The sequence below is a fragment of the Pristiophorus japonicus genome, unplaced genomic scaffold (assembly GCF_044704955.1).
Source record: "Pristiophorus japonicus isolate sPriJap1 unplaced genomic scaffold, sPriJap1.hap1 HAP1_SCAFFOLD_467, whole genome shotgun sequence".
In the NCBI taxonomy this organism is placed as follows: domain Eukaryota; kingdom Metazoa; phylum Chordata; class Chondrichthyes; family Pristiophoridae; genus Pristiophorus; species Pristiophorus japonicus.
This window is the reverse complement of record NW_027254371.1, coordinates 71,289-95,458: the sequence shown is the minus strand read 5'-3', so window position 1 is coordinate 95,458 and position 24,170 is coordinate 71,289.

Below are 24,170 nucleotides of genomic sequence, written 5' to 3'. Positions count from 1 at the left end.
GCTGTATTTCGACATTCAGAAGGCTTTCGACAAGGACCCACACAAGAGATTAATGTGCAAATTAAAGCACATGGGATTGGGGGTAGTGTGCTGACATGGATTGAGAACTGGTTGTCAGACAGGAAGCAAAGAGTAGGAGTAAATGGGGACTTTTCAGAATGGCAGGCAGTGACTAGTGGAGTACCGCAAGGTTCTGTTCTGGGGCCCCAGCTTTTTAAATTGTACATTAATGATTTAGACGAGGGGATTAAATGTAGTATCTCCAAATTTGCGGATGACAATAAGTTGGGTGGCAGTGTGAGCTGCGAGGAGGATGCTATGAGGCCCCAGAATGACTTGGATTGGTTAGGTGAGTGGGAAAATGTATGGCAGATGAAGTATAATGTGTATAAATGTGAGATTATCCAGTTTGGATGTAAAAACAGAGACAGAGTATTATCTGAATGGCGACAGATTGGAAAAGTGGAGGTGCAACGAGACCTGGGTGTCATGGTACATCAGCCATTGAAGGTTGGCATGCAGGTACAGCAGGCAGTCGAGAAGGCAAATGGCATGTTTGCCTTCATAGCGAGGGGATTTGAGCACAAGGGCAGACAGTTGTGCAGGGCCTTGGTGAGGCCACACCTGGAGTATTGTGTACAGTTTTGGTCTCCTAATTGAGGAAGGACATTCTTGCTATTGAGGGAGTGCAGCGAAGGTTCACCAGACTGATTCCCGGGAAGGCAGGACTGACATATCAAAAAAGACTGGACCAACTGGGCTTGTATTCACTGGAGTTCAGAAGAATGAGAGGGGATCTCATAGAAACGTTTAAAATTCTGACGGGTTTCGACAGGTTAGATGCAGGAAAAATGTTCCCAATGTTGGTGAAGTCCATAAACAGGGGTCACAGTCTAAGGATAAGGGGTCAGGCATTTAGGACCTAGAGGAGGAGAAACTTCTTCACCCAGAGAGTGGTGAACCTGTGGAATTCTCTACCACAGAAATGTGTTGAGGTCAATTTACAAAATATATTCAAAAAGGAGTTAGATGTAGTACTTACTGCTAGGGGGATCAAGGGACATGGTGAGAAAGCAGGAATGGGGTACTGAAGTTGCATGTTCAGCCATGAACTCATTGAATGGCGGTGCAGGCTAGAAGGGCCGAATGGCCTACTCCTGCACCTATTTTCTATGTTTATATGTTTCTATCTTTCTTATGTTCTTAAGCTACGTTAAAATTCCAGAAATAAGGGGGAACCAAGGGATAAGTAAGAATGTGGAACTTAAAGAAATTAGTTTAATAAATACATAGTACTGGAAAAATTAATGGGAGTAAGTGGCAGCAAATCCATTGGATCAAGCGACCTACATCCTAGGGTTTGAAAGCACGTAGCTGCAGTCATAGTGGGTTCACTGATATTAACCGTATATAATTCCATAGAATCTGGAACAGTTCCTAAGGATTGTAATGTCGAAGGAAATAACGGCTTATTTAAGAAAGAAGGAAGAGAAAAAAACTGGGAACTATAGTCCAGTTAGCATGACATCATAAGTAGGAAAATGACAGAATCCATTATCAGAGACATGGTTGAATGGATTTTAAAAGTCTTAATATGGTTAGGCATAGTCTACACGGAATTTTGAAAGGGAAATCGTGTTTGACAAAACTGTTCACTTTTTTTGAAAATGTAACTAGCAGGATGCACAAGGGGGTCTCAGTGGTGTGGTTTATTTGGATTTCCAAAGAAGCATGCGATAGGTGCTACACAAGAGGTTATTACACAAAATTAGGACTCATGATTTGGGGTATATATTTGCATGGATTGAGGGTTGTTTTATGGACAGAAAACTGAGAGTAGGAATAAATGGGACTTTTTCAGATTACTCCTTACTAAGGAAAGATATACTTGCCTTAGAGAGAGTGCTTGACTGGTACATGGGATTAGCGAATTGCCCTATGTGTTGATATTGAGTAGACTATCCCTATATTCCCTCGAGTTTAGAAGAATGAGATGTGATCTTATTGAAGCATAGAAAAATATATAACATATAAACGTGGGTTTACAGGGTTAATGCTGAGTAAATGTTCCTCCTGTTTGGGGAACCTAAAACAGGAGGTCACTTCTCAGATTAAGGGTCAGCCATTTAATACTGTGATGAGGAGAAATGTCTTCAGTCAAAGGGTTGTGAATATTTGGAATTAAAAACCCGAGAAGGTAGATAAGAAGGGAAAGGAGGTGGGGTAGCTCTGCTAATAAAGGATGGTATCAGGGCAGTTGTGAGAGACGATATTAGCGCTAATGAACAAAATGTTGAATCATTGTGGGTGGCGATTAGTGATAGTAAGGGGGAAAAGTCACTGGTGGGCAAGGTTAATCGGCCCCCAAATAATAACTTCACAGTGGGGTGGACAATAATCAAGGGAATCAAGGAAATAATGGAGGCATGTGAAAAAGGAACGGCAGTAATCATGGGGGATTTTAACCTACATATCGATTGGTCAAATCAAATCGAATGGGGTAGCCTTGAGGAGGAATTCATAGAATGCATACAGGATTGTTTCTGAGATCAGTATGTTACAGAACTAAAAAGGGAGCAAGCTATCTTAGATCTGGTCCTGTGTAATGAGACCTGAATAATAAACGATCTCCTAGTAAAAGATCCTCTCAGAATGAATGATCACAGTATGGTTGAAATTGTAATACAGATTGAGTGTGAGGAAGTAATGTCTCAAACGAGCGTACTATGCTTTAACAAAGGGGACTTCAGTGGGATGAGGGCAGAGTTGTCTAAAGTAGATTGGGAACACAGACTAAACGATGGCACAATTGAGCAACAGTGGAGGACTTTTAAGGAGCTCTTTCATAGTGCTCAACAAAACTATATTCCAGTGAAAACGAAGGGCGGTAAGAGAAGGGATAACCAGCCGTGGAAAACCAAGGAAATAAAGGAGAGTATCAGATTAAAAACCAATGCGTATAAGGTGGCCAATTTGAGTGGGAAACTAGAAGATTGGGAACATTTTAAACGACAGCAAAGAATGACTAACAAAGCAATAAAGAAAGGAAAGATAGATTACGAAAATAAACTTGCACAAAAAAATAAAAACAGTTAGTAAACTTTTTTACCGATATAGAAAACGGAAAAGAGTGACTAAAGTAAATGTTGATCACTTAGAAGATGAGAAGGGGGATTTAATAATGGGAAATGTGGAAATGGCTGAAATCGTAAACAATTATTTTGCTTCGGTCTTCACATTGGAAGACACAAAAACCATGCCAAATATTGCTGTTCACGGGAATGTGGGAAGGGAGGAACTTGAGACAATCACTATCACTAGCGGGGTACTGCTGGACAGGCTAATGGGACTCAAGGTAGACAAGTCCCCTGGTCCTGATGAAATGCATCCCAGTGTATTAAAAGAGATGGCGGAAGTTATAGCGGATGCATTCTTTATAATCTCCCAAAATTCTCTGGACTCTGGAGAGGTACCAGCAGAATGGAAAGCAGCTAATGTAACGCCTCTGTTTAAAAAAGGGGGCAGACAAAAGGCAGTTAACTATAGGCCGGTTAGTTTAACATCTGTAGTGGGGAAAATGCTTGAAGCTATCATTAAGGAAGAAATAGCGGGACATCTAGATAGGAATACTGCAATCAAGCAGAGGCAACATGGATTCATGAAGGGGAAATCATATTTAACTAATTTACTGGAATTCTTTGAGGATATAACGAGCATGGTGGATAGAGGTGTACCGATGGATGTGGTGTATTTAGATTTCCAAAAGGCATTCGATAAGGTGCATCACAAAAAGTTACTGCAGAAGATAAATGTACGCGGAGTCAGAGGAAATGTATTAGCATGGATCGAGAATTGGCTGGCGAACAGAAAGCAGAGACTCGGGATAAATGGATCCTTTTCGGGTTGGAAATCGTTAGTTAGTGGTGTGCCACAGGGATCGGTGCTGGGACCACAACTGTTTACAATAGACATAGATGATCTGGAAGAGGGGACAGAGTGTAGTGTAACAACATTTACAGATGACCAAAATATTCGTGGAAAAGCGGGTTGTGTAGAGTACACAGAGAAGCTGCAAAGAGATTTAGATAAGTTAAGCGAATGGCTTAATGTTTGGCAGATGGAATACAATGTCGGAAAATGTGAGGTCATCCACTTTGGAAAAAAAACAGTAAAAGGGAATATTATTTGAATGGTGAGAAATTACAACATGCTGCGATGCAGAGGGACCTGGGGGTCCTTGTGCATGAATCCCAAAAAGTTAGTTTGCAGGTGCAGCAGGTAACCAGGAAGGCGAATTGAATGTTGGCCTTCATTGCGAGACGGATGGAGGAAAAAAGCAGGGAGGTCCTGCTGCAACTGTACAGGGTATTGGTGAGGCCGCACCTGGAGTACTGCGTACAGTTTTGGTCACCTTACTTCAGGAAGGATATACTAGCTTTGGAGGGGTACAGAGACGATTCACGAGGCTGATTCCGGAGATGAGGCGGTTACCTTATGAGGATAGATTAAGTAGACTGGGTCTTTACTCGTTGGAGTTCAGAAGGATGAGTGGTGATCTTATAGAAACATTTAAAATAATGAAAGGGATAGACAAGATAGAGGCAGAGAGGTTGTTTCCACTGGTCGGGGAGACTAGAACTAGGGGGCACAGCCTCAAAATACGGGGGAGCCAATTTAAAACCGAGTTGAGAAGGAATTTCTTCTCCCTGAGGGTTGTGAATCTGTGGAATTCTCTGCCCAGGGAAGCAGTTGAGGCTAGCTCATTGAATGTATTTAAATCGCAGATAGATAGATTTTTAACCAAAAAGGGAATTAAGGGTTATGGGGAGCGGGCGGGTAAGTGGAGCTGATTCCACGGCCAAATGAGCCATGATCTTGCTGAATGGCGGAGCAGGCTCGATGGGCTAGATGGCCTACTCCTGTTCCTAATTCTTATGTTCTATGTTCTTATGTTACTACCAGGGGGATCAAGGGGTATGGCGAGAAAGCAGGAATGGGTTACTGAAGTTGCATGTTCAGCCATTAACTCATTGAATGGTGGTGCAGGCTCGAAGGTCCGAATGACCCACTCCTGCACCTATTTTCTATGTTTCTATGTTTCTTTGTTTCTAGACGACTGTGGATGCTGAGTCGTTGACTATATTCAAGATAGAGGACAATACATGTTGTTGAACTAACAGAGTTAAGGGAATTTGGGAAGTAGAGGAAGGTGGAGTTGAGGTGAACACTCGTGGTGAATGGCAGAGCAGGCTCGACTGGCCAAATGGCCCAATGCGGCTCCAATTCCTTATTAAGGGATCATAACTTATATCAACACAGCTAAATTGACCGAGTGCCCTCAAACTGGCCAATTGACCATCATATAACCCAGCTTAAGTTAATTGCACCAACACACTGCCTAAGTTACTATCAACTCATCCAATGAAAGAAAATTGACCAAGTATCCTGAAAATAATGATCAATTAAAGCAACACAAGTTATATGATCCAACAGCTGGAAATTGACCAAGTGGTGATCACATAACCAATCACAGGGAAATTGTCCTAGAATGTGGAAATGAAGACATGAACATCATCCAACCAAGCACACATAAACTTACCCACACAGTTTAAAATGACCGCATCACCAGCACATCATCCATTACTGGTAAACTGGCCGACACCCAGAAACTAACCAATTGGCCATCTCTTAAATTAGCACATATAAGCTAACTCAGTACTCAGTACCAGAAACTGACGAAAGGTTCAACATCAAACGCAGCACACATCAACTTAACCAGCACCCAGAAACTGACCCATAGATCATCACCGAACCAAACACACATTATCTGTCCCAATACACATAAATTGATCAATTGACCATATCCTACTACAGATGCATCAACTGACACATCGCCCATTAACTGACCATGTTCACCACAGGCATCGCAGTAAATGAAAACTCAATAAGTACCCGTGGAATGGTCAGTTGTAAATCACCGAACCAAGCAGACTTAAACTGACACAACACCCTGGTACTACCAACTTTACATTACCACGCCGGGATACGAAAATGATCCCAGCACTCAGAATGTGTCTAAGTGACCATCAGCTAAGCCAATCCATGTAAGCAGGGCCAGTATGAGGTAACTGATAAGTTAATCACAACCAAACCCAAGACATTAAGTTCAACCAGCTTCCTTGAACTAAGCAAGTAACCACCACCTAACACAGGTCACGTAAAGCTACCCATCACCGAGAAGCTGATAGGTGAGCAACTAACCGAATGCGTGTAAACAGACCCACCGCCAGAAACATGAGCACTTGACCTGCACATCATCAAGCAGACGTTAACTGAACCAACTTGGAGAAACTGACCAAGTGACCTGTGCCTAAACAAGTGGAACAAACCCGACCAAATAACCTTTAACCGACCAAGTGACAATCACCTCACCCAACACTTGAAAACTAACCAAGTAGCAGAAACAATAAAAGTGACCAACACCGAACCCAGCGCATGAAAACTGACCCAGGATCTAGAGGCCGCTGGGGTTCCAATGAACTGAACTTCTTCTTAAATATTAACATTAACCAGAAACAATTAAATTAACCTGAGCTCTGAAATAATGGCAGACCTCGGACTGTGTCAGAGATCTTTACATGTTGAACTAGAACATTAATTAGCCGATGCTGCAGATTCCAACACAATGCCAGTCTGAATTATGCGACCACTTGGAATAAATAGTAAACGGTAAAAACAGGATATTCTGGGCAGTTACTTCACTGAACAGCCGCCTGTTTAAGAAAAAGCTCGGAACGAATGGTCTGAAACCTCAGATCGACCGGAGAGAAGCAGATATATATTTACACTGTACGAAGCTGTCCAGAAAAAACTTACTGACTGCACAGGTTGAGGAAATAATCCATAAATCATCTTTAGTAGTAATAACGACCGAAGCTTCGCGCATTTTCTGTGCGAACTGGTGATTTATGTTTTTCTTGGAGAGGCTGCTGAGCGTTTGACTGGATGCCTGATTTACACACAAAGGAAACCTGCACTGAGACTCTCAGGTTACATTCGCCTATTAATGCCAGTCGGATGCAGGCAGCAGCATTGTTTCCAGTCATGGTTACAACCGAACAAAATATATTTAAACTGAAATATTGAAGATGGACACTCAGAATAATTCAACAGTCCAGCCAATGTCAAGTCAAACATCAAAGTCCCAGAATGGACAAACGCTAAGGCATGTAGATCACACAGAGACAGGTAAACTCACCTGTTTAACTTCGGAAACAGGGTCAGCAATGATTTTAGTTTCCCGGCAGTGGGGGATAAAATTCCTCCTTCTCAATAAAATGACATTTATGAGTAATGTCTCAGGCACTGAAAAGTTATCCCCGCATCAGTCTGTATTGAGCTGAAGAATCAATAATGATTTATAAATATGAGCAAGTGAGCTGCAGGAAAATCCCTTTCTGCGGGAACAGTGGCGGCTTAGTACCAGGTACACAGAGAATAGGGAAACAGACTCTCGTTTGTGTACCTCTGGCATAAAGATCTGGCAAAAATCGCAGTCATGAAAAATATGGGTTTGCAATTGTTCTCAATATGTTATATATTACTTCGGGGGTTTAGAATATTTTAATGATCTCTCCGATTCTTTTGGATTTCACGAATTTGCAACAAATTATACATCACGTACACAGCACAATAGCCATTGCAGCGATTTAACACAGAGTAAAGTGAGAGCAATGTGAGAATTCAAACTCGTGGGCGCTGCCTTTGTTTCCCCGTACAGGTTCAAACCTTGCTCGCAGCACATCTGCTCATTGTTTGCCTCAATGTGTGTAATAGGTTATATTCTTTAATCCACTTACTCTAGTAGGGTTTAGTCATTTCAATGTCGTTTTTAAGGGTACGAAAGAATTGTTGAATTACTGACTTGCTATAGATGCTGAGGTCGGTTCCAAATATTAATTCAAGAAATGAACTGTGAAACTAACTGTTCAAGAAGGCTTACTGGGAAGCTTGGTCAATTCCAAAAGTTTGACTCAGGCTGTCTGGAAAGATACAGATGTGGAGGCCTCACGAGCCTGTGGGGCATCGCTGTCAACAGCAGATACTGTCTCTTAGCTTCAGCATGTGTGGCCATGGGGAAGATAGAATTGACAGTCACTTGCCTTGATGTAATTCACATGTTTCTGTCAGCAGGAATGTTATCAGAGCAGCCATTCTGAATGGAGAAAGAGACCACATTCCATGGGACAGACCAGGAGAAAGACAAACAGGTAAAGACCTTGAAGAGGCATTAAACATAATACCAAGGAGGACATCAACAATTAATGAGGTCACGCGAAGCAGGTGAATTGCCAATTCTGAGTTCTGAATTGCATCACTAACTTAAAGCTTGTCTGAATGGTCATCTGTCTGCCCCGGGTCAGCAGGTAGCGGCTCGCATCAGAATTGGACGGTTCAAGCGCTCTACAAATGTTTTAATTCTCAATATGTTTTCTTCTTAATTCTTCCAATAACCAGAGAATATAGGCCAATTCTACTCAAACTCTACTCATCAGAGAGAACAATTGTCCGAGGAATTAATCCAGTAAACCTTCACCTCTGAAGAAGATTTTTCATTTTCTTCAGTAAGCAGACTAAAACAATACACAGTGCACATTCCCCATTATTTTCTTGGCACCAATGCGATGGGTCGTAAAGGGAGAGATGGGCCCGAAGATGCATTGAGCCAGTGTGACCCCCAGCTGCAGGCGAACATAAATACAGTTTAATCTCCAGCAGTGGTCCAGGATCAGGGAGATATTTTCAGATCTTGTTGCTGAAGCTAACTTTTAGCAAACATGCCTTGAACTGTACCGAAAAATTCAGAACTGGTGACCACCTGTGAAATCTGACAAAAATTGGAAAGCTCAAACCGACCAATGGAGGCTTGAACCATTGACGCTGAAATGAAGAGATTCAAGCTCTATCCATTGATCGAGCCAGACCTGAACAACAGCGGAAAGTTTACAAGTGAGCAGAAAATAACCCTGCATAAGTAAACAGACCCATCACCTGGAAACTGACCAATTGAGCATCATCTAAACCAACATATGTAAGCTTACTCATTACACAGGAACTGAGCGAGTGACCATCATCTAAACCGACACAAGTAAACTGACCCAGTACACAAACAGTGAAAAATGACCACCTGCCCAAACACATGCAAACTTACTCAACACCCAGAAACTGCCCCTGTATCAATGAACTGAGGCAGAAACATTAAATAACCCATCGCCCGAAAATAATGGCAGACCTTGACCTGAGTCAGAAACCGTTAAAAGTTGAACTAAAACTTGAATTCCTGATGTTGTAAATTCCAAAATTATTCCAGCCTGGACAACGCGATCATATGGACTAATTCATAAAAGGTAAATCACAATATTCTCAGCACTGGCCCTACTAAACAGCCGCCTGTTTAAGAATCATCTAGGAACGAAGGGGCTGACACCTCAGATCGCCCGGAGAGAAACAGATAGATATTTACACAGTACAAGCTGTGCAGGAAAACTTACTCACCTCACTGGTTGAGGTAGAAACGCAGAAATCATCTTTAGCAGCAAAAACCACCGAATCGTCTCGCATTTACTGTGAGAACTGGTGATTGTTCTGCTTCTTGGAGAGGCTGCTGAGCGCTTGACAGGATGTCTGATTTACACACAAAGGAAACCTGCACTGAGACTCTCAGGTTACATTCCCCTATTAGTGACAGTCGGTTACACACAGCAGCGTTATTGCCACTCATGGTTACAACAGAACAATATATTTAAAGGGAAATATTGAGGATGGACACTCAGAGCAATTCAACAATACAGTCCATGTCAGTTCAATCTTCAAAGTCCCGAGTGGAAAACCTAAAACATGTGGATCACACAGAGACAGGAAAACCCAGCTGTTTAACTGCAGGAACAGACACAGCAATGGACCTTAGATTCTCCGCAGTGGAGGACAAATTCCTCTTTCAAAAATAATTACTTTTAAAAGTAATGTCTCACGAAAGGGAAGGTTCTCCCGACATCAGTCTCCATGGAGATGAAGGATGGAGATTGATTTACCAATTGGAGTAAGTGACCTGGTGGGAAAGCCCTCTCTGGGAGAACAGCGCCAGCTTAGTGTCACGTACACAGATAATAGCAACATCGATTCTCCTCTGTGTATCTGTGGCTGACAGAGGGAACAACATTCGCAGTCATGGAAATCATATTGTACCAAATATGAATACAATGTAATGTGTGTTTGTAACTGTTCTCAACATGCTACATTACTATTGCACTTCAGAGAGGAGAGATTTTGATGGTTGCTGCGAATCTTTTTGATTTCATGGAACTGCAGCAAATTGAACATCAGGAGCGCAGCACAATAAACATTGCAACGATTTAATGGACAGAGCAGGTCAGCGATTGGAGAATGTAAACTGTTGGGTGCTGCCTTTGTTTCCACCCACAGATTCAGAGCTTGCTCGAAGCGGATCTGCCCAGTGTTGGCCTCACTTCCTGTAATGGTTGATATTCTTTAAACCACTTTCTCTAGAATGATTTTGGACATGTCAATAACGCTGTTAAGGATAATTTAGGATTGTTGTATTACTGAACCACTAAAGGAGCTGAGGTTAGTTAATTGTAATAACTCAAAAAAGGAACGATTAAACTGACTATACACCAAGACATTCTGGGAAGCCTGGCCAAAGTCCAAAAGTGTCATTCAATCGTCTGGAAAGCGAGAGATCAGGAGTATAAATGACACTGTGGGAAAGCGTTTTTAACATCAAGTGTGGTCAGGTAGCCTCAGTCTGTGTAACCATGGCGACAAATAAAAAGACACTGGAAAGCTTGTTTTTGTCAGTAGGAAAGGTATCAAAGCGACAAATCTGAAGTGACAAAGAGAACACATTCCATGGGACAGTCCAGGTGATAGACAATCGGGGAGAAGCATTTGAAGACAGATAATAACACCACCAAGAAGGACATCAATAAGTAACGAAAGTCTCTGGCTCCCAAATCAGAAGATTGGCCGTTTTATGTTCCGATTTACACCACTGGGATAAAGGTTGCCTGAACCACCATCAGTCTGCCGTGGCCCAGCTGGGAGTGCACTCCGCTGAGTTAGAAGATTCATTCCAGCTATATATCTGCCCCCGAGTTGGCTGTGGTGCGGATGAGACTGCCATCCATCTATTTTGGGAATGCCCCTTTGCAACGCAGGTCTGGATGTCGATGCAGTGGTTGGTGTGGTGGTTTATCCCAAGCAGCTCCATAACACAGTACTCTGTGCTCTATGGGCTGTTCCTAGGGACACACACAGAGACAGATATGATCTGCTGCTGGAGGGCCATAATCTCAGTGAAATGCTGAAACTTGCTGGTCTTCCAGAACAAGGAGATGTCCATGTCTGCGTGTTGCAGACTTGCGCAATCCAAGGTCAGGAGTACGTTTTGAGGGACGTACTAAAAATTGCTGCAGTCTTCGCAAAGTCAGGGTCGGGAAGAGCCACAGTTTAAAGCCCTTCTGTCACGATAAACCCAGGGGCTGGAATCAGTATAAAACTCCCCTCGGGCGGTACTTGTAAACCTTTTGTATACATAGAACACCAGGATCTGAAAACACCTATGCAGTGCCATGTATAATGCAATTTCTGCTTCGTAATGTTTATTGCAAAGAGATGTAACTTTACCTTCACCCATTCCGTGTACCGTGTAGTGCCACTAGAAAAGCAATATGATGACTGTATTATAATGTATCCTGGATTGTACTGAAATGCACCTCAAAATGTAAAGCAAGCAAATCTATTGAATGGAACTGCCGTTAGCATCCAAATGTATTGTATAGAATTGCTGACCGCATCCAAATGTACTGAACTGTCTACCAATGTATTGTGCAAATTTTTATGTGAATAAAGTATCTTTTGAAATTTTAAAAAAATAAAGCAAAACACCAGATAATGTAGGCCCATTCTACTCAATGTCTCCTCGCAAGAGAAATCCTTTGGCCCAGAAATATATCTAGGAATATTTCGTTGCATCCCCACTAAAACAGTGTTTTCGTTCCTTCGGTAAGGAGATCAAAATGGTGCACAGTACAACTTCCCTGCTGATTTTCCGGCAGCGAAGGGTCATGAATGTGGGTTGGTCCACTGACCCGAAGTTCTCCGTGACATTAAATAAACCTCAATCTTGGGCAGCGAGATGCTGGAGAGTGTCATTAATCACATTTATATTTCCTGATACTGTTCTTAATTATATCAAACACTCCTTGACATCTTTGCCCTGGCATTCGTGGGGAACTCCTGTGAATTCAACCTAAAACCACAGAGATCCAACCATCCAATGAGGGGCTTAAATGCTAAGAGACTGTAAATAAGAGTTTGCTGCTCGAGTGACTGAGCCAGACCGGCCTAATACAATGGTAGATACAGACCAAGTGGCCATCAATAAACCAACGCATGTACTATGAGCCAGGACCCAGAAACTAAGCAAGTAACCATTACTGAACCCATCGCTCTGTAAACCTACCCAGCACCCAGAAACAGTTCCAGACCCAATTATCTGAACCGGAAACTTTGAAGTTACCGACCATCCAGACATGTTCCCAGAGCTCAGCCTGATTCTGAGTTTGTTAAAAGTTTGGATGAAAACATTAACCTGGTCACCTTACTGATGTCGGATATACCAAGATTATTCTAATCTGAATAAGGCGGCCACAGCAATAATTTATGAAATCTAAAAGCACGACACTCTCGGCACTGACATCACTAAACAGCACACCCCACCCACTCAGCCTGTGTAAGAAACAACTCAGAACAAAGGTGCTGAATATTCAAAAGGACAGTCAAGAAGCGATCACACCGTGGCATACATATTTGTAGAATTAGGAACTGCCAAGAAACACTCACTCACCGTGCCGCATGTTGGCGTCAGGTCGAAAGATTCTTTGGGCCTATTTATGGTTGAATCTTGTCGCATTTTCTCCGAGAAGCGTTGATTTCATTCGTTTTTGCAGAGCCTGCTGATCACTTGATTGGACACCTAATACACACACAGAGGAAACCTGCGCTTAGACTGTCAGGTATTGTTATCTTATTAGTGACAGTCAGGTGGGCCCAGCAGCGTGAGATTATATTCCCACCGATGGTTACAACACAGCATAATATATTAAACCAGAGATATTGGGCACGGACATTCAACAGTACAGTCCATGTCACTTCAATCAACAAACTCCCTGAGTGGACATCCCTAAGACATGTAGATCACCCGGAGACAGGTATACTCACCTGTTTAACTGAGCAGTCAGGCTCAGTAATGCACATTAAATTCCAAGCAATGGGGCGAGAGTTTCTGCTTCTCAAACAACTCCTTTTTACCAATAATGTTTCAGGGTAAGATAAATGAACGCAACCTCAGTTGGGCTGAAAAATTTAAAAATTTAAATCCACGACTCAGTGTACTGCAGGGAGTGCCCGAGCTGCTGGAACAATGCCAGCTCAGTGTCAGTTAAAGCAGATCAGGGAATTAGATACTCATTTTTGTACCTGTGGCTTAAGGAGGAGCCACAAATCGCAGTCCTGGATATCACATCGCAATAAACACGAATAAAATGAAACGTGGGTTTCAGCTGTTTTCACACGTTGTACAGCTGTTACATATGTGAGATGTTCAGATTATGTTAACTGTCAGTGCAATTCTTTCGCTTTTTATTATTATGCAGAAAAGCAGTATAATAGTCCTTTCTTAGAAACATAGAAACATAAACATTTACAGCTAGGAGGCCATTTCGGTCAATCGTGCCCCGCCGGCCGACCAAGAGCTATCCAGCCTAATCCCACTTTCAAGCTCTTGCTCCATTGCCCTGTAGGTTACAGCACTTTGCACAGAAATAAAGAAAATATGTTTACGTGTCTATGCAAGTAGTTCCTGAATGTGGTGAGGGGACATGCCACTAACCCCCCTGCAGACAGTGTGTTCCAGGCCACCGGCACCATCTGTATGAAGAAATTTCCCCTCATATCCCCTCTAATCCTCCCCCCAATTAATGTACATCTCTGTCCCCTGGTTACTGACTCCTCTGCCAAGGGAAACAGTCCATTACTAACCACTATCCAGCTGCTCATAATTGTATACACTTCTATAAGTTCTCCCGTCGGCCTCCTGTGTTCCAATGAAACAGAACCAGCATCTCCAATATTTCCTCATAGATAAAAGTATCCTGTCCAGACAACATTCTTGTAAATGTCCTCATCACCCTTTCCAGTGCAATCACAGCTTTTCTGTAATGTGGTAACCAGAACTGCACGCTGTGCTCCAGCTGCTGCCTAACCATTCATTTATACAGTTGATGCATAACGTCCTTATTATTTTATTCCATCCCTCGACTAATAAAGGCAAGTTTTCCATTTGCATTCTTAACAACATTTTCTACCTGGCCTGCATCATTCAGGCATCGGTGGATCCGCTCTCCAAGCTCCCTCTTTTCCTCCACACATTTCACTGTCACAATATTTCAGAGAATTAGCACACAGTGCAGGCTCGATGATTTGAGAATGTAAAGTACTGGATGCTGCCTTTCTTTCTCGCCTCGGTTCAAAACTTGCTCGGAGCGGATCTGCTCACTTTTGGAATCAATGCTTGTGATAGTTGTTATGCTATAATCCCCTTCCTCTAGAAGACATTTCTCGTTTACATTTAAAATACTAAATGATTGTCTGTCAGCCTGCATTACTGCCCTGCTAAAGGAGCTGAGTTTGGTTAAAGATATTAATTCAAAAAATGATGTATAAATCAACTGTTCAGGATTGCATTCTGGGAAGCTTGGCCAAAGCCCAATGTGTGATTCAGGCCATGTGGAAAGCTACAGATAGGGAGTACTCAATATTTGTGGGCAATTGATTTAAACACCAGGTGCTGTCTGGTAGCGTCAGTCTGTGTAACCCATCGGGGGAGCGAATTGAAAGTTACAGGAAAGCTTGTTTATTTCAGCAGTAATGATATCAAAGTAGTTGGTCTAAAGTGACAAGGGGAACACTGCCCGTGGGACATTACAGGTTACAGAGAAGCAGGGTGTAGTAGTCGGAAAGAGGCAAGAAAAACAGCAAGGAGAAAAGCAACAAGCAATGAACCTCTCCATCTCCCGAAGCAGATGGATTGGCCTTTCTGAGGTTCGCGTTGCATCACTGACTTAATGTTGTCTGAACCGCCATCTGTCTGCTGTGACTCCACTGGGAGTTCAACCGCCTCTGAGATAGAATGTTCACGCCTTATATATATGTTTTTCCGTTTCAATGAGAACACCTTACATTCATCTCATTTCCTGAGACTATAGGTCTATTATACTTAATCTCTAAAGCAAATATTTCCTTTCGTAGGTAATGACACCAAAGCTGTGCCCTAAATGTGACCTTTGTCTTCTCGGCACTGGTTTGTTGTCAATGGAGACCTGTCTGAAACCACAGTGAGCCGTACTTAACCCGAGCAGGAGGTGAAATTCTATAATGTTCAATCTTTAACAGCGAGATGCTGGAGAGAGTCCCGAAGCATGGCTCCAATTCCTGAAACTGACGTTGAATCTCATTGATATCAAACACTCCTTGAGCTCTATGTTGTGAAATTCAGAGCTGGGAATCTGAGCACAATTCCTACTGACACAAAGCGGGTGCAAACCCTGCAACCCGCCATTGTAAACACCCAACACCAAACAACCAGACTGACAAGCCGCTCACTCACTTCTCTCCACATTGGCTGCTCCTTACTTGCTCCTTGTTTCCAGCCTGTTCTACTCCTCTGTACTTCACTAGTTCGGTTCCAGAGACCGTGACCGACTCGCTGCCCCTCTCACACCCACAGCCCCTCTGCCCTTTTGCCCCTTCACCCCCTACACACCTCTTCATTGAACAGCAACTCGCAACTCCTCCTCCTCTCCATTAATATAAATGAAATGATTGTCAACCAGACATTTCCAGTTGGTGAAGTTTGCATGAAGACAAGTTCCAGAGAAGATTCATTGACTGTAAACACGTGGTTAGGGTCAGATGTGGTTTTACTCCCATCATTCAGAGAGAAGCGGGGTTAGGAGCAGAAAATACCCCTTTTGCTTCTCCCCTTTTAGAAGGAGGCACAAAACGAAACCTCTCCGTCGAGGGATAGAAGCAGGGACCTTTACATCCAACGCTCTCCCAATGAACACTTTCTGCCTCAGAGAACTCGAATTATGTTACATGCTCTTGAAGGACAATGATACCCAGCGTAGAATTGTCCCTCCCGCTGCTTCCTCACGGAAGGAGAATTGGCCCCGACCAGATCTCGGAGCTCAGGTTATGTTAGTCTACTGATGATATCGTTATATTGCTTCGTGTTTGGGTCACTATTAATCAGGTCCATGCACACATTCTTCTATCAACCCATCTCTCACTGTGCTTCACTCTCTCATTAATTATTTTTCCTTTTAATCTAGAAAGAGGCAGGGATCAGAACACAATCCCATGTCCTCTGCACACACAAACCCGTCTGTTCCCTGTTCGAGCCACGAGATCTTTCAATAAATGATCTTTAGCATATGACCTGCCTCACAGTGTTCGGCACGGAGCAAAATACAGATTTCATCTCACGAGGTCTGCTTCTGGTCCCAACAGAGCATTAAGAACCAAGTTTATATCCTTGGCAGGCAGCGACAGAGAGATTAGTGGCTGCAGTACATCAGCAAATAAGTTAAAATAGGAAATAATAGTAAACCACGTTTGTAACAAAATCGTCGAATCCGTGCCACGGATAGAGATAAATAGCTTTGATTTAATAGCCATTGCAGATAAATGTTTGCAAGATGAACATGTTTGGGAACCAATTAATCGAGGGTTCTTGATATTTCCAAAAGACAGGCAGAATATAAAAGGACAGTGGTTGCCCTGATAATTACGGATGACATATACTCAGTAGTGATAAAGGATCATGGCTCAGAAGACCAGGAGGTAGAATCAGTAAGGAAAATGATAATACATTACAAGGGGCAGAAAACACTAATGGGATGTGTGTCGGAACTATACCATTGGACAGACTATTAATCTACATAAAATTGGAGCTTGTAACAAAGGTAATACATTAATCTTGGGGAACATGAATCTACAGATAGACTAGGCAAATAAAATTGGCTGGGTAGTCTGGGGGTTGAGTTCATGGAATGCGTTCGAGGCAGTTTCCTGGAATAATACTTCATGGAACCAGCCAGCGAACAGGCTGTTTTACAGGGTGTTTTGTTTGAAAAGACGGGGTTAATTATTCATCTCACAGTAAAGGATCCGCTGTGGAGGAATGATCACAGTATGATAGAATTTCACGCTGAATTTGAGACTGAATTATTAGTTCTGAAACGAGATTCTTAAAAATAAATAAAGCCAATGATATAGTTTGTTTTTATTTCAGATTAAAGTACCCGCGATATTTTGTTTTTATATAGTTTGAGGGGTGAGCTGCTATTGTAGGTTGACCAATGTGATTACAATTTAAGACTGCAGATAAATAGTTGTATTCTTTTAACGAAATGTTTGAAAATTCACAACGAACATAGACCCCATTGATAAATAAAATCTCAATGGAATATGTGATCTATCCGTAGATAAGTGAAGAAGTTAGGGAGAGTATTAGATTAAAAGGAGAGGCTTATAATGTTGTGAAGAATAGCAAGAATAGCAGAAAGCCTGAGGATTCGGAGAGTTTCAGAAAACAAGAAATGATGACAAATAATTGATAAAATGTGACAACATCGAATATGAGAGTAAACTAGCATGACGTTTCCAAACAGTTTGTAAGAGCATTTGAACGTATGTGAAAAGGAAGAGAGGAGCAGATGTAAGAATTGGTCACTCAGCAGCTAGGTCAGGAAATATTATAATGGGGAATGAGCAAATGAAGAGAAATCTGTTGTATCTGCTTTGCAGTCGGAGATACATTAACATACAAAGAAGAGTGGGGACAAGGGGTTAATTTAATGAGGAACACAACATAATTAAGAAGAGTAGAAAAAGTACTTGAGCAACTAAAGAGACTAAACGTGACAAATCCCATGGACCTGATGGTCTACATCCGAGGGTTCTAAAAAGAAGTGGCTGCAGATATAGTGGATGCATTGGTAGTGATTTTCCCAATGTACCTAGATTCCAAAATGATCCCAGCGGAGTGGAAGGTAGCAAATGTAAAATTCAAGAAAGGAGGGGAAGAGAAAACAGGGAACTATAGGCCAGTTAGTCTGATATCAGTCGTCGGAAAAATGCTGGATTCCATTATTAAGGAGCGGGTAACTGTGCACTTACAAATTACATTTTGATTAGGCATCCACAAGGAACATTTTTAGGCGATTTCTTTCAGTTGAGGTGTGAACTAAAAGCAAGTAAAGTCTCATTTTCACCACATGGCTGTGTTCATAAAATGTTGGAAGTTTGCCTGGACCATGAGAACGAAGATGTTGTATTTTTATTGATTTTTTGGATTTCTGTCGAGCTCAGCACTCTTTTTGCAACTCAGTTGTTTTGCCAACTAAAATTGTTTTGTAAACCAAAAGCCTGTTGTAAGCTGCTCGAAGTTTCTGCACATTTTTGCCTTTCAGTTTATCTTCAAATTTCCAAATGTAATGTCCAAGGGAGAAAAGTTAATCCTTTCATTCATTCGTCACTTAATAGTCAATTTCTGGGTATTCAGTGAGCTTGTGATGAAATGCTCAGTTTCTCAATGTTTGGTCAGGATGCGGACAATTGGTCAATTTTTGAGTGTTCAGTCTATTTGTGGACAGAGGTTCAGTATCTGTTTGCTCCAGCCGACAGTCGTCAGATGCAGGGTGTATAGTATGTGTGCGGTGAATAGGCCAGTTGCTGCTGCTCAGTTCCGCTCTGTACAAGTGTTGAGTTTCTGTACACAGGTCCCGGTATTGGGCAGTAGTTGTGTTTCTGCGTGCAGGCCCCAGACCGGAGGAGGAAGCAGACCTGGGCGAGACCAGAGCGGGAGCAGAGCGAGAGTGGGAGCAACTCAACAGAGGCAGAATAGAAACATAGAAACATAGAAAACCGGAAAAAATAGGTGCAGGAGTAGGCCATTCGGCACTTCGAGCCTGCACCACCATTCAATAAGATCATAGCTGATCATTCACCTCAGTAGCCCTTTCCTGCTATAGAGGGAATGGGACAGAGTGATGTCAGAGTTGGAAAACTGACCTCGACACAAGTGAAGGAACTGATTGGTGAGTAGCCGTTGAGTGTTTATTTATTAAGGTTTAAGTTTATATCTGCTGGGTTAGATCCTAGTCGATTAAATAGATGCATGGCAGGACAGCTCAGTCCCGTGGCGTTCACATCCTGTGCAACTTGGGAAGTCCACATAGCTTATACGATTCTTGTGCAGAAAGTGTTACCAGCTCCAGCAACTCGAGCTCCGCGTTTCGTAGATTGAATGGCGGCTGGAGTCACTGCGATGCATCCGCGAGTTTGAGAATATCGGGGATAGCACAATTCTAGAGGTGGTCACCCCGCAGCTTAAACCTTTTCAGGCAGAGAGGCAGTGGTTGAGGACCAGACAGCAGAGGAGATCCAGGCAGGTAGTGACGGAGTCCCCTGAGTCCATCTCACTCACTAACATACAAACATAGGACATAAAAATATCGCAATTTAAAGCGGAGAAAGCTGCCACTTTAGCCCATTGTGTCCCCACCAGCTGACAAAGACACACGGCCCTCGGCAGCAGCCCTGAAGGTGACATATAAATCTATGAACAATGAACAACGCTGGACAGGTAAAGAGCACCATGCTTAAACAGTCATGCGATAACCCATGAATTGCAACAATTTACACTCCACCCCACCTGGAACCATGTGATCTCATGGGAGGGCCAAAAATACAGGTCAAAATCCTGGCGAATTGGGGAATAAAATATGGGAAAATTCCTTTCGAACCCATCTAAGCGATCGAAAATAGGCAAGGAGATAACTCTGGCGTTAATAGTTTCCATGATGTACTTACCATCGTGTCTGCACCAGCCAACAAGAGGTTATCCAGTTTAGTCCCACTTACCTGCTCCAGGTCCGTCATCCTGCAGGTTAAGTAACTTCAAGTGCCCATGCAAGCACATTTTAAATGTGGTGACTGTTTCTGCCTTCAGCACCCTTCCAGGCAGCGAGTTACAAACCCCACACAATCCGCTGCGTGAAGAATTTTCCCCTAAAATCGCCTCTAATTCTACAACTAACCACCTTAAACCTATCCTCGCTCGTAAATGATCTGTCCGGAAAGGGAAACAGGCTCTTGCTATCCACTATATCCAGGCCATTCAAAATGTTATATACCTCAATGAGGTCTCCCCTCAGCGTCCTATGTTCCAAGGAGAACAAACCCAGCCTATCCACTCTGCCCTCAAAGTTAAAATTCTCCATTCCAGGCAGCATCCTCGTAAATCTCGTCTGCAACCTCTCCAGTGAAATCACGTACTTCCTACTATAGCACGAACAGAATTGCACGCAGTATTCCAGCTGTGGCTTAACCATTGTATTTTATAAATTAAGCATAACCTCCCTGCTCTTGTATTCTATGCCTCGACAAATACAGATAAACAAACCGTATGTCTTCTTAACCATCTTATCCACCTCGTATGCGAATTTCAAGGACTTGTGGAGAAGCAGTCCAAGTTCCGGTTGTTCATCTACACTTCTATGTGGCCTACCTTTTAATGTGTCTCCCCTTTCTAAGGGCATTACGTCACACTTCTCGGAATGAAATGTAATTTGCTACTGTTCTGCCCACCTGACCAGTGGATTACAATCATCCTGCTGCAGTCCATGGCTTTCCTCTTCATTTTTAACCACACAGCCAATTTTACTTTCATTTGCAAACTATTTAATCACACCCATCAGATTCAAATCTAGATCATTGATGTGTACCACAAAAAGCAAGGGACGCAGAACTGAGCCCCGCGCAAACGCACTGGAATCATGCTTCCAGTCACAAAACATCCAACAAACATTACCCTCTGCTTCCTAACTCTGAGCCAATTTTGGATCCAACTTGCCACTTTGCCCTGGATCCCATGGGCTTTTACCATCTGGACCAATCTACCACGTGGGACCTTATCAAAAGCTTGGCTAAAGTCTATATACACTAAGTCATATGCACTGCCCTCATCGATCCGCCTGGTTGCCTCCTTGAAAATTGCTATCAGATGAGTCACACAGGAGCTTCCCTTTACTAATCCGTGCTGACTGTCCCTGAATAATCCTTGCCTTTCTAAATCTGTATCTATGTTGTCCTTCAAGATTTTTTCCAATCATGTTCCCACCACTGTGGACAGGATGACAGGCCTGTAATTATTCGAGCTATCTCTTTCTCCATTCTCAAACAAGGGTAGCACATCAACAATCGTCCAGTGCTCTGTCACGAAGCCCGAATCCAAAGAGGATGAGAAAATTAAGGTCAACCCCTCTGCTATTTCCTCTCTTGATTCGCTCAACAGCCGAGGATGCATTGCATCTGGACCTGTCCTCTATTCCACTTTCAAAGCAGCAAAACCCCCAAATCCCCTCTCTCACTACGTCTATTTCACTCGGAATTTCACCCGTATTCTTTTCTGAGTACTGGTGAGGGCGATGGTGACTCTGGGACCGAAGAGCGAGACAAGTCCACACCACCATGGATGGCACAACTTTACATGTGGAGGACGGGGAATGGAGGAGCATTAGTGGTCGGGGACTCGATAATCAGGCGAGCAGACAGCAGTTTCTGCGGCCGTAGAGGTCACTCCAGGCTGGGATGTTGCCTACCTGGTGCCAGGATCAAGGATGTCACCGAGATGCTGCAATCCATTATGGGGGATAGGGTAAACAGTCAGATCTCCTGGTACATATCAGTAACAATGACACTGGTAGAAAGAGGGAGGAGGTCCTGCAGGCAGAATTTAGCAGATAGGACAGAGATTAAACTCAACATCGAGGAGTATTCAACATTTAGGAAGGATAGACAGGAAAGAACAGGAGGCGGGGTGGCATTGCTAGTTAAAGACGACATTAATGCAATGGTAAGAATGGACATTAGCGTGGATGATGAGAATTGGTATGGGTGGAGCTGCGGAATACCAAGGGGCAGAAAACGCTAGTGGGAATTGTGCACAGACCACCAAACAGCAGTAGTAAGTTTGGCGACAGAATCAAACAAGGAATAATGGATGCATGCAATAAAGGTACAGCAGTTATCATGGGTGACTTTAATCTACATATTGATTGGGCTAACCAAACTGGTAGCAATGCGGTGGATGAAGATTTCCTGGAGTGTATTAGGGATGGTTTTCTAGACCAATATGACGAGGAATCTACCAGGGAGCTGGCCATACTGGACTGGGTGATGTGTAATGAGAGAGGACTAATTCGCAATCTTGTTGTGCGAGGCCCCTTGGGGAACAGAGATCATAACATGTCAGAGTTCTTTATTAGGATGGAGAGTGACACAGTTAATTCAGAAACTAGGGTCCTGTACTGAAGGAAAGGTAAGCTCGATGGTTTGAGGCGTGAATTGGCTAGAATAGACTGGCAAATGATATTTAAAGGGTTGACGATGGATAGGCAATGGCAAACATTTAAAGATCACATGGATGAACTTCAGCAATTGTACATCCCTGTCTGGAGTAGAAATAAAACAGGGAACGTGGCTCAACCGTGGCTAACAAGGGAAATTAAAGATAGTGTTAAATTTAAGGAAGAGGCATATAAATTGGCGGGGAAAAGTAGCAAACCTGACGACTGGGAGAAATTTAGAATTCAGCAGAGGAGGACAAAGGGTTTAATTAAGCAGGCGAAAGCAGAGTACGAGAAGAAGCTTGCTGGGAAGATAAAAACTGACTGCAAATGATTCTACAGATATGTGTGAAGAGAAAAAGATTAGCGAAGACAAACGTAGGTCCCTTGCAGTCGGATTCAGGTGAATTTATAATGGGGAACAAAGATATGGCAGACCAATTGAATAAATACTTTTGTTCTGTCTTCACGAAGGAAGGCACTAATAACCTTCCGAAATTATTAGGAGACCGAGGGTCTAGTGAGAAGAAGGAACTGAAGGATATCCTTATTAGGCGGGAAATTGTGTTAGGGAAATTGATGTGATTGAATGCCGATAAATCCCCGGGGTCTGGTAGTCTGCATGTCAGAGTACTTAAGGAAGTGGCCCTAGAAATAGTGAATGCATTGGTGATAATTATCAAACAGTCTATCGACTCGGGATCAGTTCCTATGGACTGGAGGGTAGCTAATGTAACACCACTTTTTAAAAAGCGAGGGCGAGAGAAAACCGGTAATTTTCGACCGTTAGCCTGACATCAGTGTGGGGAAAATGTTGGAATCAATTATTAAGGATTAAATAGCAGCGCATTTGAAAAGCAGTGACAGGATCGGTCCAAGTCAGCATGTATTTATGAAGGGGAAATCAAGCTTGACAAATCTGGAATTCTTTAAGGATGTAACTAGTATAGTGGACAAGGGAGAACCAGTGGATGTGGTGTATTTGGAATTTCAAAAGGCTTTTGACATGGTCCCATACAAGAAATTGGTGTGTAAAGTCAAAGCACATGGTATTGGGGATAATATACTGTCGTGGATACACAACTGGTTGGCAGAGAGAAAGCAGAGAGTCGGTTACTGGGTCCTTTTCAGAACGGCAGGCAGTGATTGGTGGAGTGCCGCAGGGCTCATTGCTGGGTCCACAGCTCTTTACAATATATATCAATGATTTGGGTGAAGGAATTGAGTGTAATATCTCCAAGTTTGCAGATGACACAAAACTGACTGGCGGTGTGAGTTGTGAGGAGGACGCTAAGAGGCTGCAGGGTGATCTGACATGTTAGGTGAATGGGCAAAAGCATGGCAAATGCAGTAAAATGTGGATAAATGTGTGGTTATCCATTTTGGGGTAAAAATCGCGAAGACAAAATATTATCTGAAAGGTGGCAGATTGGGAAAAGGGGACCTGGGTGTCATGGTTCATCAGTCATTGAAAGTTGGCCTACATGTGCAGCAGGCGGTAAAGAAGGCAAGTGTTATGTTGGTCTTCATAGCTAGGGGATTTAAGTAAAAGAGCAGGGAGGTCTTACTGCAGTTGTTCAGGGCCTTGGTGAGACCTCACCTGGAATATTGTGT